Source organism: Myripristis murdjan, chromosome 5 (genome assembly GCF_902150065.1).
Source record: "Myripristis murdjan chromosome 5, fMyrMur1.1, whole genome shotgun sequence".
NCBI lineage: Eukaryota > Metazoa > Chordata > Actinopteri > Holocentriformes > Holocentridae > Myripristis > Myripristis murdjan.
In genome coordinates this window covers 29,599,715-29,613,501 of record NC_043984.1, presented here as the reverse complement: position 1 = coordinate 29,613,501, position 13,787 = coordinate 29,599,715, and the positions used below count along the sequence as shown (strand labels likewise).

Genomic DNA, 13,787 nt, shown 5'->3' with positions numbered 1-13,787 from the left:
TCTGTGTGTGTGTGTGTGGGTAAGTGAGAAAAGCGAGGTGAGCAGATTAAAACAGTTGTGGGTAAACACTAAAATAAGGTGGAGAATTAAGTAGAATTAGAATGGTGAAATAAAAAATAACCTACAAGAAACTGGGTAATCTTTCCAAACACACACACACACACACACACACTGATCACCGTCCCAGCTGTCTCTCTGTGGGAATCACTGCAATGGTCTGCGGTGTTTTCATGTCACGTTTTCGTATCGGCTCAGCTCAATTGGAACCTCGACAGAGCAGTGATACCAAAAAACCTACCAGGTGCCAGCTACTATACACAACTTTTGCTCGATGGAAAACCAAAAAAAAAAGGCAAGTTGTCTTATTTCATAGAATAACTAAATCAGCGCTGTTTAACCGTATAAATAATCAGGGTTTGAAAACTGCTGTCCAGTACAGCTGCTGTTCACGTAACCGAGGTCAAAACAGACGCTTTTTAAAAACAGTCCAGCCATATACTCAGTTTTGACCTAGACTTGTTTACCACATAATTACTGGACAAAAAAGAACCATCCGCTAAGGGAACAATGGGTTACAATGTCAGACAAGGCTTCAAGACAGGCTCTGCTGGTGATGAGATGTAAGGTTTCAATTCAACAATTATCCATCAACAAGAAATGTGCAGTCAGATAAAAATAGCATGCAATACACGCAGAGCTTGTTCTGCTGACTGAGAACCTACAGGCAAAACAGGCTGAAGTGAAGACGCAGGCTGAAGTGTCAAATTAGGCACCAAATTATGCATTAGATGGCAAAGACATGGCTGGTGACTGGTTTGCTGTGGAGCGGCACAGATGCTCCAGGAGGTGAGATTGGAGGACTGCTTCCCTCCCTGTAATGGAGTCTGACAACCCTGTAAAACAACAACAACAAAAAAAAAAAAAGCCAGAGAAAAGGAAAAAGCAAATATTTTACCACTAAATACCACCTGCCACTAAATGAGAATCATTTATTCTGTTAATCTACACAACTGTCTAGGGATTTTTTTGTAAGGGTGAGGTTTTATAGCAGCTGTGCATGGTCCTGTATGTGGATTTAATTGGTGCTGAACAGACAGCTATAGTATCTTGGCACACCAGATCCCTTTTTCAAAAACCCTCTACATTAAATATGCTCAGTGGAGGATACCTTAATTGATACATTGTTGCCAGATCGATTGTAACATCACATTATAGTTGGTGCAATAAAATGTGACTCAAGCAGTTATGAAACTTTGCCTTAATGAAGGTCTTCAAGCTTTCATGTGGGGGAGTTTGAGAGCTTTTGGGAAAGATTGCTCATAAAATCTTGAAATTTTGTTCCAGCACACAAGAAATGACTAATACTGTAATCTTGCAAAGGGTAACTGCAGTCATTTTAAGCCTTTACATTTTTGAATGTGACTTTAAAATGAACATACATACTACGCACAATGTTATTTAAATTTTACACTAGGCATGAACTGGTGAATTATTAAGTATTAAACATTTTAGGAAATAAAATGCACTAATATTACCTCTCTCACCTTTCTTTTGGGTAAATTTAGCTTTTTTACCAAATGCACTCTGCTCTGAATCCGAATCAATGTTCATATTTGCTCATTAAAAACGAATGCTTTGAAAACTGGACAATTACATGTACAGTTTGACAAATTCATTCTATAAACGCTGTTCTGGCTGATCTCTAAATTCCCTTCGCTGCTCAATGTTCTGTTCAACAAAAGAAGCAAAGGGATTGGTTACTTTTATGAGCAGTAATGGTCTCTTTGAGAAATTTCAATCTGGTTTTTGAGCTCTTCTCAGCAGCAAAGACAGCTCTTCTCAAAGTGATGTATGACTTGCTTTTAGCAGCTGAGGCAGGAAAATCCTGTGTTAGTTCTCCCAGCTCTCAGCGCAGGATTTTTGACACAGTTCATTCTCGACTTGAGGACCTCAAATACCAGGTTGGCATCTCGGATACCGCTTTAGGGTGCTTTCTCTCTACCTGCAGGATAGAAGTCTCTCTGATGCTATAACAGAATCCAGGTCGTGATTAGCAAGAGTTACGTGTGGCATCCTCCAGGGATGGATTCTGGGTCCAACCCTTTTCCCTGTATATATGCCACCCTTGGGTCATATGATCCACAAGCATCATATTAGTTGCATTGCTATGCCGATGATACCGAGCTGTAGCTCCACTTCAACTGAATACAAATAAGCCTGAGATCCTATCTTGGCCTGCTCCCTGCTAATCTATCCTCATGTTTTCTACCACTTGTATTCATGCGTTATCATCACCTGGAAAGTGTGATCTATATTTTTATTTATTACACACCTTGACAATTTTAATGCTCTGTAGAGCCACTCTTATGTTTCATAATACATCCAGATTACAGTCAGTTTAAAATGCTGCAGCCAGACTGCAAACAAGAACTGAAGAGCATATTACCACCACTTCAGCTTCACTTCATTGGCTACCCGTACAGTTTAGGATTGACTTTAAATTTTTATTGATCACCCTCAAGGCATGTTTTTGACTAGTGGCTAGCCATATCTCTGAACTTACTTATAAGCCCTGGTATCCTCAGGCAGCGCTCTATTGGTCTTGCTCTGAGGCTGAACACAAAGGGTGATGGGGCTTTCTCTATCAGGGCAGCCAGGATATGAAATGACCTACCAACTCAATGCGCTCCTTTAAACCGCTTTGGGAAAACACACTTTTTGGAGGTTTGCTATTGCTTTGGCTATGGTTTATATTTTGTTTTGATTGTTGTTCAACGTTGTGAAATTTGAGCATTTGACCTACTGTATTTAAGTCTTTTTTATATATATTTATCATTCGTGTCTTTATTTAGTCTCTTAAATTATCTTGTAAATCATTTTGTAATCCTGTTTTGATAAACGCCACAGATAAAGTTTATTATTTTTTATTAAAACAGAATGCCTGTGTTGGAACTGCATGTCAAGTCAAGTTATTTGTGTAGCCCTTAATCACAGTTACTCTCCAAGGGCCTCAACAAGCCCACATTATGAAACAATAAATGAAAACGATGAGGGAACTTATGCTCATTACTGTTGCTATTGAACTGTCTCTGCCCACAGACTGGAGAAAACAGCACAAGTGAATCTTGTCACAAATTGTTCTAAAAAAGAAATCATGAGATGAATGCAATAAGCTGTTGAAGCCGTGCAAAAGATTATAAATCAATGTTTCAGAATTTAATAACATTCAGAATTCACCAATCCACATGCAACAAAAAACACAAAGTTACTAGTACTGTCCACTGAGTGCACAGTGTATGAATAGAATAGAATAGAATAGAATAGAATAGAATAGAATAGAATAGAATAGACCTTATTGTCCCTGAGGGGAAATTTGCCTAGGACCCTGCACTGTTTTTTTCATAGGAAAAAGAATTAAAATACAGAGGCCATTTACAAGAAACGTTAAAACTGACAAGATAAGACACCTGGGGCTGAAAATTGGGTGTGAAATTGTTACCAGTCTTCCTGTTGTACAGCTTGTTTATCAAAAGCTTTGTGTCAAACTAATGCACCACAGCATTCATTTATTATTATAACTGACCACAACACTCTTCAGCATTGTACTCCCTAGAATTAGATGGACTTGAAGAGATGTGCAGTACACAGCTGAATAAAGTGTCAGAAATATGTCTGTCCAAGGTCTCTTGTTAGAGTTTTCACTCCAACAATCCCTTTGCCATTAAACACAATAACATCTCGCATCATTGAAACTCCTGGCCTCCTGATGCCATCAACATTCAGCTCAGAGGTTTCAGCTCTACATTGTCTCTTTCTGTGTGTAGAAACTGACTTAGTAATGCATAGGGAGCCATGGTATATTTATTGAATCACGCCCCCTCCCTGTCCAAATCAATACTTGGATTTATGCTGCGGCATATTTTTACTCTCACCTCCAGATTGGAGGGCACTTTAATTGGTGAAATCTATTCCAGTGATTAGACATAATTCACATTGGGCACTGTGTAATTCACTTGTAATTAAAGCTCTGAGTTTAGAGACGGGGTAGTTTAATTAATTAACGCTTAAGTCCCTCACATGTAGATAAAATAAATGGAATATTCCTCTGTATTCATAATTGCACTATTTCCAAGATGAAAAGTAAAATATAATAAAATGAAAATAAAATAAAATAAAACATTTACTCAGGCAAGACACAGAGCTTTGAGACTGCAGAACCGAGCAGGGTATGATGTATGAAACTTGAACTTGACAGTGGAATCTGTTTATGCTGATTGCATATCAGTCATACTGGGAATCAGCTTACTTGTGGTTAGTCAAAGTTAGACAAATTTAGCTAATGTGGCAATCCAGACATGAACTCCTCTCAATTTATCTGCAATCTATCTCAGTAAACACACAAACATGTCTGAGGGAAAAAAAAAAATGATCAGAGCCTGGTTTTGCAGAAAGCATCTGAGACTACACTATCATCAACAGCCTGAAAATGTATTAGTTAGAAAGATCCCTGATGATTTATATTTATGTGGTTCTGAAAACATTCTGACAGCACACTGAACACATTAAATGGGATTGTACTTTAGAGGAGCGAATCCGAACACTATCATCATTGTCCCTGATCTCAGCACACAAATAGTTTAGTTATAAAAATCCCTGCTGATTTATATTTATGTGATTTTGAAAAGGTTCTGACAGCGCACCAAGCACATTAGACAAGACTGTACTTTAGAGGAGGGAATCGGGACAGGAGAACAGATTTGCCATTACCTTCAAAAATTGATTTCTTTTGGTTGTAAATAATTAAATATGAGATAAGCCTCTGGGTTTGTAGTTTGCTTCTATCAGGTCTTGATATCCTCACAGCCTGCAGAAGAGCTCTGTTTGTCCCAATGCAGCAACAATGCTTTTCCAGACACTGACTGATGGGCACGTTGGTATGCTCAGTGTGGATTTACAACCATGCAAGTGCAGAGAAAAAAATGCAAAATCAATCTTTAGATGATTAACTACTGACCGTTTTCGGCTGCGGTGAACTGAGTTATGTGCGCCCGATGGCACAGCAACATGTGCAAATGTGAATCTAAAGGAAAGAGGCCATCATCCGCTATTTACCCCATGAAATGATTATCAAGACAGACAATGTGTCGGCATGTATTGTTATGGCAGATAGGTCCAAATTCATTTTGCAAGCCTGTCTTGTTTCCTTTGAAATGGCAAATAATGTTTGTTAAACCAGTGATTGGAGTGCATTACTTGGCTGCCCACTGCTATGCACAATGACGATGGAGCCAAAATGATGATGTATGAGGCAGAACATAGCTATTGTGTGGCCATGACCCATTAATGATGTTAGATAGTCAAATGAATTGATTGTACATGTAAAAGTAATAGTTTCATTACATCCTTATTGCTGCTTTAAATGATTACTGTCAAACACAGTCAAGCCCTTTTCCCAAACACTGCGTCTCTATTAGGACTGTGCAATGCTCCAGGGACTGCGTTTTCTAATCACATGTATCACAGACACCGACGCATATTTGTCATGCAGAGAGCACCATAAGCCCAATGTTCAGGCATTATGCTGCTAGCTCTAGCATGCATTAGGATAACTGGCATTCCGTAAATATTAGTCTTGCTACACATTTTCAGCCTGAGTGACTCCATTCATATTAAGAGGTGACAAACAGATGGGACGTGCAAGCCACCGAAAGAGGCAGGCTTAAGGCTGTCAAATCAGTTCTGGGAGAAGTTGTAATGCTGCCTATGCTAAACAATCCCTTAATCAAATAGAAAAGACTGATGCAACTCCATTTTTAGTTCAGAAGGAAATATATCTTCAGCTGTGAAGATCAACAAAAAAAGATTCCACTCTTTAAGAAAAAAAAACGTAAAAAAAATAATTTAAAAAAAATCTCTTATAATTGCAAATCAAATCACTGTGTGAAAATTCACACAGGTGTGCGATGCCAGTGTTCAGTTGTTTTTCCTGCATTGCAATCTTTCTGATTTTTGCACCCTCTTAAACTAATTAAACAAAACCGGATACCACAGTAAACACAGCCTTTCCTCTGCCATGTCTGCCCAAGTCTCACTGTATTTTTCTAAAAAATACTGTAGATTGTGAATAAAGCTCAAGTTCTTTCTCAGCTTGGAGCTTGAGAAAAAACTTGAGCCGCCACTATTGTAATCTGCAGCACAGCGTAATCTCAATTCGGGGGCCAATATGTAATTCAAAGCTGCAACATAAGAACACTTATCACAATATATCATGGTAAAACTGATGTTGAAAGCATAGTGTGATGGGTGTAGAAAAAATAGACCATCATAGAGTCTGTGTTGCTGTTCTGCGTGTTTATTGTACATATCCCCGGGTATGATTTCCCACAAATTGTGCAAGCACTGATTTACGCACAGAACACATGTCATGCCACATTCACTTAACACTGGATTCACCATGCATTCAACCAGCCCACCGGGAGAAACCACTGAAACATGTTTTTTTGTGTTTGTTTGTGTGCTTGTTTGTCTTCTCTTTTTGTGGGCTCAAAAGTCTCCAACTTGGCATCACAAATTACTTTATTTACACACAAGCATCAAATACCGCAGCAAATCCATCAATGTTGGTATTCCAAGATAATAAAAATCTAAATGATCGGTGAAATCAGTGGTTTTTCAATACCGGTTCTTGGTATCCTGCTGGTTTTCATTCTAGCCATCCAATCAAGGACTGATTTACACCTGGGATGCCAGGTGAATGCAATTAACTGCAATTATCCACCTGGCAGGGGCACGTGGCCCATTGTCTCTGCAGTAATGATATAAAACAACCACTGCTAAGAGACTCGCACGGCTGCCAAAGTTAACACTTACTGATAGCGGCTTTACCTAAATGATTTGCTACACAGTGTAACCGTAAAACCATAACCATAAAACTAACTTAACGTTGCATTAGTTTATTTCATTTTTTGCAGTGATTATACAGCCTGTTTGATTTCTATTTAAAATCTAAATCATCTAAATGGAAAATTAGTTTTTGGAAGTTGTGTTTAAATATGTAACTATGATAAATCTCTCAGATTATCAGGGATTCACACGCTGACTACCATGTAAATCGTATTGCTTTTCAAAATCACACATGCCATTGCATTAGTCAAACAAAAAGAAAAAGGGCGCTCTGGTTGCAATATATCACTGCTGCCATGTGAAAACATAAAACTCCTTTTTTGGTGATTTTTCTTTTTCAACTTCGGTTGAAGGAATAGTCGGTCCTCTATGATCTGTGAACCTTTGGTCTTACAAAACCCTTTCACAAGCCTCTCAATAACCTCAACAAAGACTGGTTGTGAAGCTAAAAGAAAGTAGAATTTCTTAGTTCCTGAAAGTTGGAGATACAAAATATTTTGGTTTTCACTTGACAGCATAACTTATAAATATGTTAACCTCCGAATCTGAATAATTGTGTCTTTAATTTAGGTAGGCAACATTTCCTGGTTCTCTTAAATGATTCCACCTTAGCTGTGATAAACTGTAGGCAGTTTTTTTTTTTGGTTTTTTTTTTTTTCAGCACTAGCCTTCATGTCACTAAACAGTATTTTTCTTGACTATTATTACAATCATTCCTAAATCCAGAGGATTACAAATGAGACATAATGCCAAGGTATATCAGGCACACATACACACACAATCTGTGTGACCTATCCTCCTGATTGTTAGATAGCTGGGTGACAGACGGAATAGACATCGAAGGACTATTTTTCTTGAAAAGACATAATGATAGGTCTTCACAGGTGAAAAAAAAACCTGTTCATTTTCAAACCTTTCACCTCCTTTTCATGCTTCCACCTATAGTCATTCTGTTCACGGTTCATCACCCTCTCCCTCTTCATGTGAAATTAGTCAACAGATGTCCAAGTGATAGATAAATATATAAATTATTGGGAAGTGTGAGGCCTGAGCTTTGGTTCTGCCACCACAGATGTATACTCACTCTCTCACTGGGATCTGCTTTGGCAGAGGAGGTATCGTTCTTGGAGGGATTTGGGAGTAGGAGTTCTGAAGTCTCTGATGAGAGACGGAGAGAGAAAGAGAAGGAGGGGAGGGTGGCTCTTATCACTGCGCTGGCAATTAATCCTTGTGTGCTGCACTCTCACATTTACAGTACACAGCTCCTGTGTTGCATCCTCTAATTTACAGGCTGAGAGACAGCAGGTGTTCAGGACAAAGTAAACAGAGGGTAAGTTAGAGGGAGGGATCATCCAACCTGCTCCAGTCTGCCATTATGTGGCTCCCTGCTGGACTGAAAACAAGGAAGCGTCTCTTTTGGTATGCAAAAACTGTTTAGCCTTCCCAATCCAAGTACTAGGCCAGAGCCCAAGGTCACACTTCCAGAGTAAGCTCCACGAATGTTGCTCTACCCCGGAGGCATCAACCAGTGAGAAAATTAACAGACACTTTGTGTTTGTCAGTCTGCTCCTGTGGGAAGGATGGCTGGCTGCCACACTGATCTTTTGTCTTGATCTCCTCGGCTGAACCGCTCCATTATTCAAAACAACAGTTTACCCTCCACCCAAAGTGCTGTTCCAATATCAAGTGAACTAGCCTATTTCTGTGAGATAATTACTCAATTAAACTACATTTCTGAAACTCCTTGACTATAGCGGGTACAGCATATGCTGTATTATGGCACTGCAGTAGGAGTGTTGCAGCCTCAGCTGCAGTAGCTGTATAATTAGCATACTGTCAGATGTCATCCAGTTGGCCTCCAGACTCACTGCTATGACCTTTACCACTGTTTGAACTTTCTCTCACTGTTAAATATACATATTCTACATCAACACATGCTTCTATTTTTTCAGACACATTTGGCTGACATTTTCACTCGAATCACTGAGATGTCCATTTGACATTTTTTCCTCTTTCTTTTATTCCGGGAGGCTTACCAGTCCTTGTTGGCATTTCCTTCATAAGTTGCAACAGCAGAGTGCCCCTGCACAAAGAGAGCTCACTAATGTCTATGTAATAATAATGACTTGTTCTCCTCACAGTGGTTGTTATACTCTGCTTTATCCCTTATTTTCTGAGCTGCATATACTTTAACTATATGCATTTGCCTCAGTGTGTATGTGTGTGAGTGTGTGTTATTACACACTGTAGTATTTATTTCTTAAAGTGAGAGTGTTCAAATGCATGTTTGTATGCATGTGTTGTATGGTTGTATGTGTACGAACCTCTGTGCACACCTTTGTGCTAAAGTTAGAATGCACTGATTGTATAAGCCAAAACACTGCACTATCAGTGACATTTTGTTTATCTGTCTTTCATGTTTGACAAGACATGTCAAATCATATTTCATTGCAAGATGCCAAGAATGGTTTCCAGACCAGAAGTTCTTGTCGTCCACTCGACACTGGCCTCATTGTCATTTCCAGCCACCGATGTAGAGACAATTGTCTGTCCAAAGGGATCTTCAGCAAGCCATGGAAATAACAATGGCCAAATGGGACCATGAGGTTGAACATGACCATGGGGGCTGTGGCCCAGAACAGTGTGGGGGAAAAAAAGGCAAGCAGAGTGTTGCTAGGAGCAGCTGGTAAGAATAGGTTTATAAATGCTTCACTAGGCTGTCAGAATGATGTGATCTTGCATTTAACTATTTTAGATGTATGGAACAGAAAATGTGATGAGATAACCAAGGACAGCACTATAGTTGTTCTGTGGCACTGGAGAGGAAAGAATATGATCTAAAGATGCACATTTTCTGGCAATAATAGGTTACACACTGTGCTCAGATAAGGCATCTCATTTTGCAGATGTCATATGTTGTGATCAGCACAGACCTTCGTGCCGTATTTCCACCCAAAAGATGCCTTTGAGATATGAAACACTGCCAGGCTCTCAAGGATTCATGTGCCTCCTCTTAAGCAAACATTTGCATTCTCTGCACATCTGTTAGTGTATCAAATAGTCTTCATGCAAAGTGCACTTCTCTGAAAATCCTTTGTCAAGGTTGATTTTCAAGCTCAAGGTTTCAAAATACTGCTCTGACCTCAGTCCACTTAAAGTAAATAAAGTTCAGCTAGACCGTCCATTTATCAAACAAGCTGAGCACTTTCCTCTGCTTCCTCTACCCAAGATTTTAGCAAGTATCATCTCATAAGTGCCAGTGCAAACTTGTCTTCCTAATCGAAACTGGAGCATTAGGGTTATGGGAATTCATATTTAATTATCTCCATACTTCATAGGATTACAGTTTTGTGTGCTATGCAGACTAAAGGAAATGATAAGATAAGATAAGATAATCTTTACTGTCCACAGATTTGGAAATTTACCTTCTAAAGTTGGATAAAACACATCACAGTAAATTACAATACATACAATAATAATAATTTTTAAAAAAATGCAACATGCAGAGTACAGACAGCAATAACGTGCATGGCTCCAGTGAGAATGTTTTTTGCAATTTTAGCAGAGTTATTGCATTTGATATGAAAGACTTTTTGTAAATGTTCTTGGTTGCGCTATAGCGTCTTCCCATGGGCAGTTTTAGGTTTCTGTAAAGAGGAGATGAACAGGATCAGACACAATTTGTTCAGCTTTTTGTTTCACCTGCACTTTATATATGCATCCTAATTGTCTCTGCTCTTTTCCAGTAATTTTGTTGGCCATGTTTACAGTTCTGGATTGTCTATGTTTATGCTATATGAATCCAGTTTCCTTATTAGATGCAAGCGCTGCATTGCTTTTTTAAAAGATGTATTCTGTGTCAGCTGTAAAACTTCAAGCACCATCGAAAAAGGTTCCTAGATTTTTAAAGTCCTCTACTGCTTCAGCAGACTGTTCATTAATCAAAACAGGTGGAAGATAATGGCAGGCATTGTGGTGACTCTTAATCATCAGCTCCTTAGACTTACTTTCCTTAATAAAGGAGCTGGTTATTATGATAATGACGATACTTTTCAGGACCATTTTGATTCTGTGTACTGCAGATATAATGCATGCATATCAGTAAATGCATGTGGTACACCAGCCTGAAATCAATATTAAATTGTAAGTTAACCAAGGAGGATCTTGGTATTGGGATTTGATGTGGTGAGTGCTGCACAAACAGGAGTAAAACAAGTTGTAGTAGAAATGTCAGGGTCACTGTTTACCAGGATGACCTTAAAATCAAGAATGCTAGTTATGGTCCCCATAGCCTCAGTGTCTGTCTCTTTGTCTGTGAGTTGATTGGGTGCCCAGGCCTCCGGACACCCAATGCATGTTCACTCAGGCGGATGCTTTTCCTGGAGCATGACTACTGTTCTGTTAATGTGCAGCATCAACGATGACATGGCCCGAGACAGTCCAGTACAGCGTCATCCACCTCCAGTCTAACTGTGGTAAGCAGCTCAGCCGAGCCTCCCCCCAAGTGCCACGAGCCCCAACACACACTCAATCCATTGGCCATAAACATCCCACTGAGCAACTGCACGTATCACCAAGCCGTCACTCTCCCCGGCACGCAACAGTCAGACGGAGAGCTAAAGCAGTCTCCGGTCTGTTATATGCGTTCAGATGCATTTAAATCAGATGTGTGACAGATGTGCATTCAAAAAATATATGCTATGAACGTAAATATAGTGAGAGAAACTGGGAAGCGGTAGATGAAAAACAGAGCCATAGATAGAAATGAAATGCTATGTAGAGGGCTAGCTTCGTAAATGCTGCTAGAGCTGCAGCATCTGAGAAATGTCTGCCAGTGGCTCAACAGAAGCAGATAAATATAAATTGATTGGAAGTGAACTCCCACAGTGCCTGCAATGTGCTATGCTGTTTATAGACGGGTAGAGATGCCAAGTGAAGTGCTATGGGCCTTTGAGAAAAGAGGTTCTCTGCTCACTACCACACAATTACTAGAGTAGCACGGTTTCAGCAAGGTTTTGGAGTGCCTCCTTATAGGACCATGTTAAAACACAGAGAAATATGTAGGGCAACTGTCTGTGTTGGTCCTGGCTTGTTGTTGAAAGAATGAGTCGCTGACAATGAACAGTTTCTTCTTGTTGGCAATGTATTGTAAAATGTTTACTGCACAGTTCCCTAGGGCGTATAGTAATGTATGTTGTTGGCACAGGGGTGCACCGCCACTATTTGAATCCAGGTATAGGTACACTGTGGCTATTTACACCCTGCAGCACATGCTATTTGCACCCATTTACACCCATGTACTTATTGCCAAACATTATGCACGCAGGTGTAGGTAAGGACTTCAACTATTTACACCCCTGAACGCACATAATAACGTATGCTATTTGCAACCGGGTGCCTCACCACTATACGTACCCAAGTGTATAATTTTGTACATGCACACTAATTAGTGGGTGCATATGGCTGCACTATGTGACAGTTGCTATTTACACCAGGCTACAAATAGGCATGTCAAATTATTAGTAATATGGCCGAGGAAAGCAAAATGTTCCATGTCTCAAGTTTGTTTAAAAAGCCCATATTATTATGTTGCTACTTAAAAACTTAAATAGATTACCTTTGACAGATTTACTTACAGGATATGGTGAATGTTGTAGGAAAGTGTCACTGTCCTGTGAGTCTGATCTAAAAAAAAAAAAAGCTGGTTTCATATCTTTACATGGCATTTATAGCAAACATTTAAGCATGCTCTATCTGTGCAGTTCAGCAGCAAAAGCCAGTCCGAAGCAAGTACTGTTTATACTGCAGCTTATCCCGAATTACGATTACTAATGTGTACTAATGTGTTCAGGTTTTCATAATAGGCAGACAGTCTTGGTTAGAAGGGGCGCTGTATAATAGAAAAGGGGCAACATAGAAATGGCTTAGAAAGTTGAATACATTCATCCATGCATGTCTTAGATCAGAACACGGTGAATACCATGGTGTTTGAAAGGAGCAGCACACGAAGGCAGATGAAAGGTCTGACTCTTGATGTTAACACATAATGACTTCGTGTTACTTGGCGGGTAAACTTATTGCAACTTATTGATTTGCATTCCCAGAGTATATTCACCAGTGAAAGTAGAAATGTTGCTCCATTTCTCCCTAATTAGATTCTATTGTTAATGATGAAAAAAAAAAAAAAAAAATGATGCACAAGATGCTGGTAAAATGTCCTGAATGGGGATACTCAACACATCAACACTGGTGCCATCTCCTCGTCCAACAGTTTGGCTTTGTTTCGGTTTGGTGATGAATTCTGTGTGAAATGTTGGATATTTTGGATGTGTTCGTTTCGTTATGCTTCATCGTGTCACACACAGAAAGAGTATCTAGTGTCCCCTTTTATTCACTATGAAAGTGTTTCCAATTAGATTTCAAATGCCACCGCAACTCAGTCTCCCTAGGCATTATATGAATAGAAGTCTCCCAGGGCTGGAGATATTATATCTCATTACTGACAGCACTGGTCACCTGGGACTCCAATCAGAATAGCTGAGCACTTAAGCAATTGGCTGCTCTCTTACTGCTTTTCTGAGATTGATTGGGTTTGGTCTCCCCAAGCACCACTTTAATGTCAAACACATAATGCATTGGCCAGACTTTAGGTGGAAAACACTCAAACTATGAATATAATCTGCCTAACAATATGTTCACCTAAGTGGGATGTAACTTGTGAATTAGCTACCCTTTAGTTCCTAAACTGAAGTTTAATGTACATTCATTGCAAAGTATGGATTGAGGTGGTGCATTTGGTTTTCTCCTTTACTTTTCCTGAATGGTTTTAAAATCATGTTCAGCAACACTGTACTCGGCACCAGATGGCTTCTTTTTTGTGTGAT

General features: G+C 39.4%; 1 long non-coding RNA gene across 1 annotated transcript in view; it reads right to left on the bottom strand.

Annotated features, from left to right (window-relative positions):
* The window catches only part of LOC115359032 (uncharacterized), a 396,103-nt gene that overhangs the window by 55,134 nt on the left and 327,182 nt on the right, over positions 1-13,787 (bottom strand). The gene's annotated exons all lie outside the window — the stretch shown is intronic.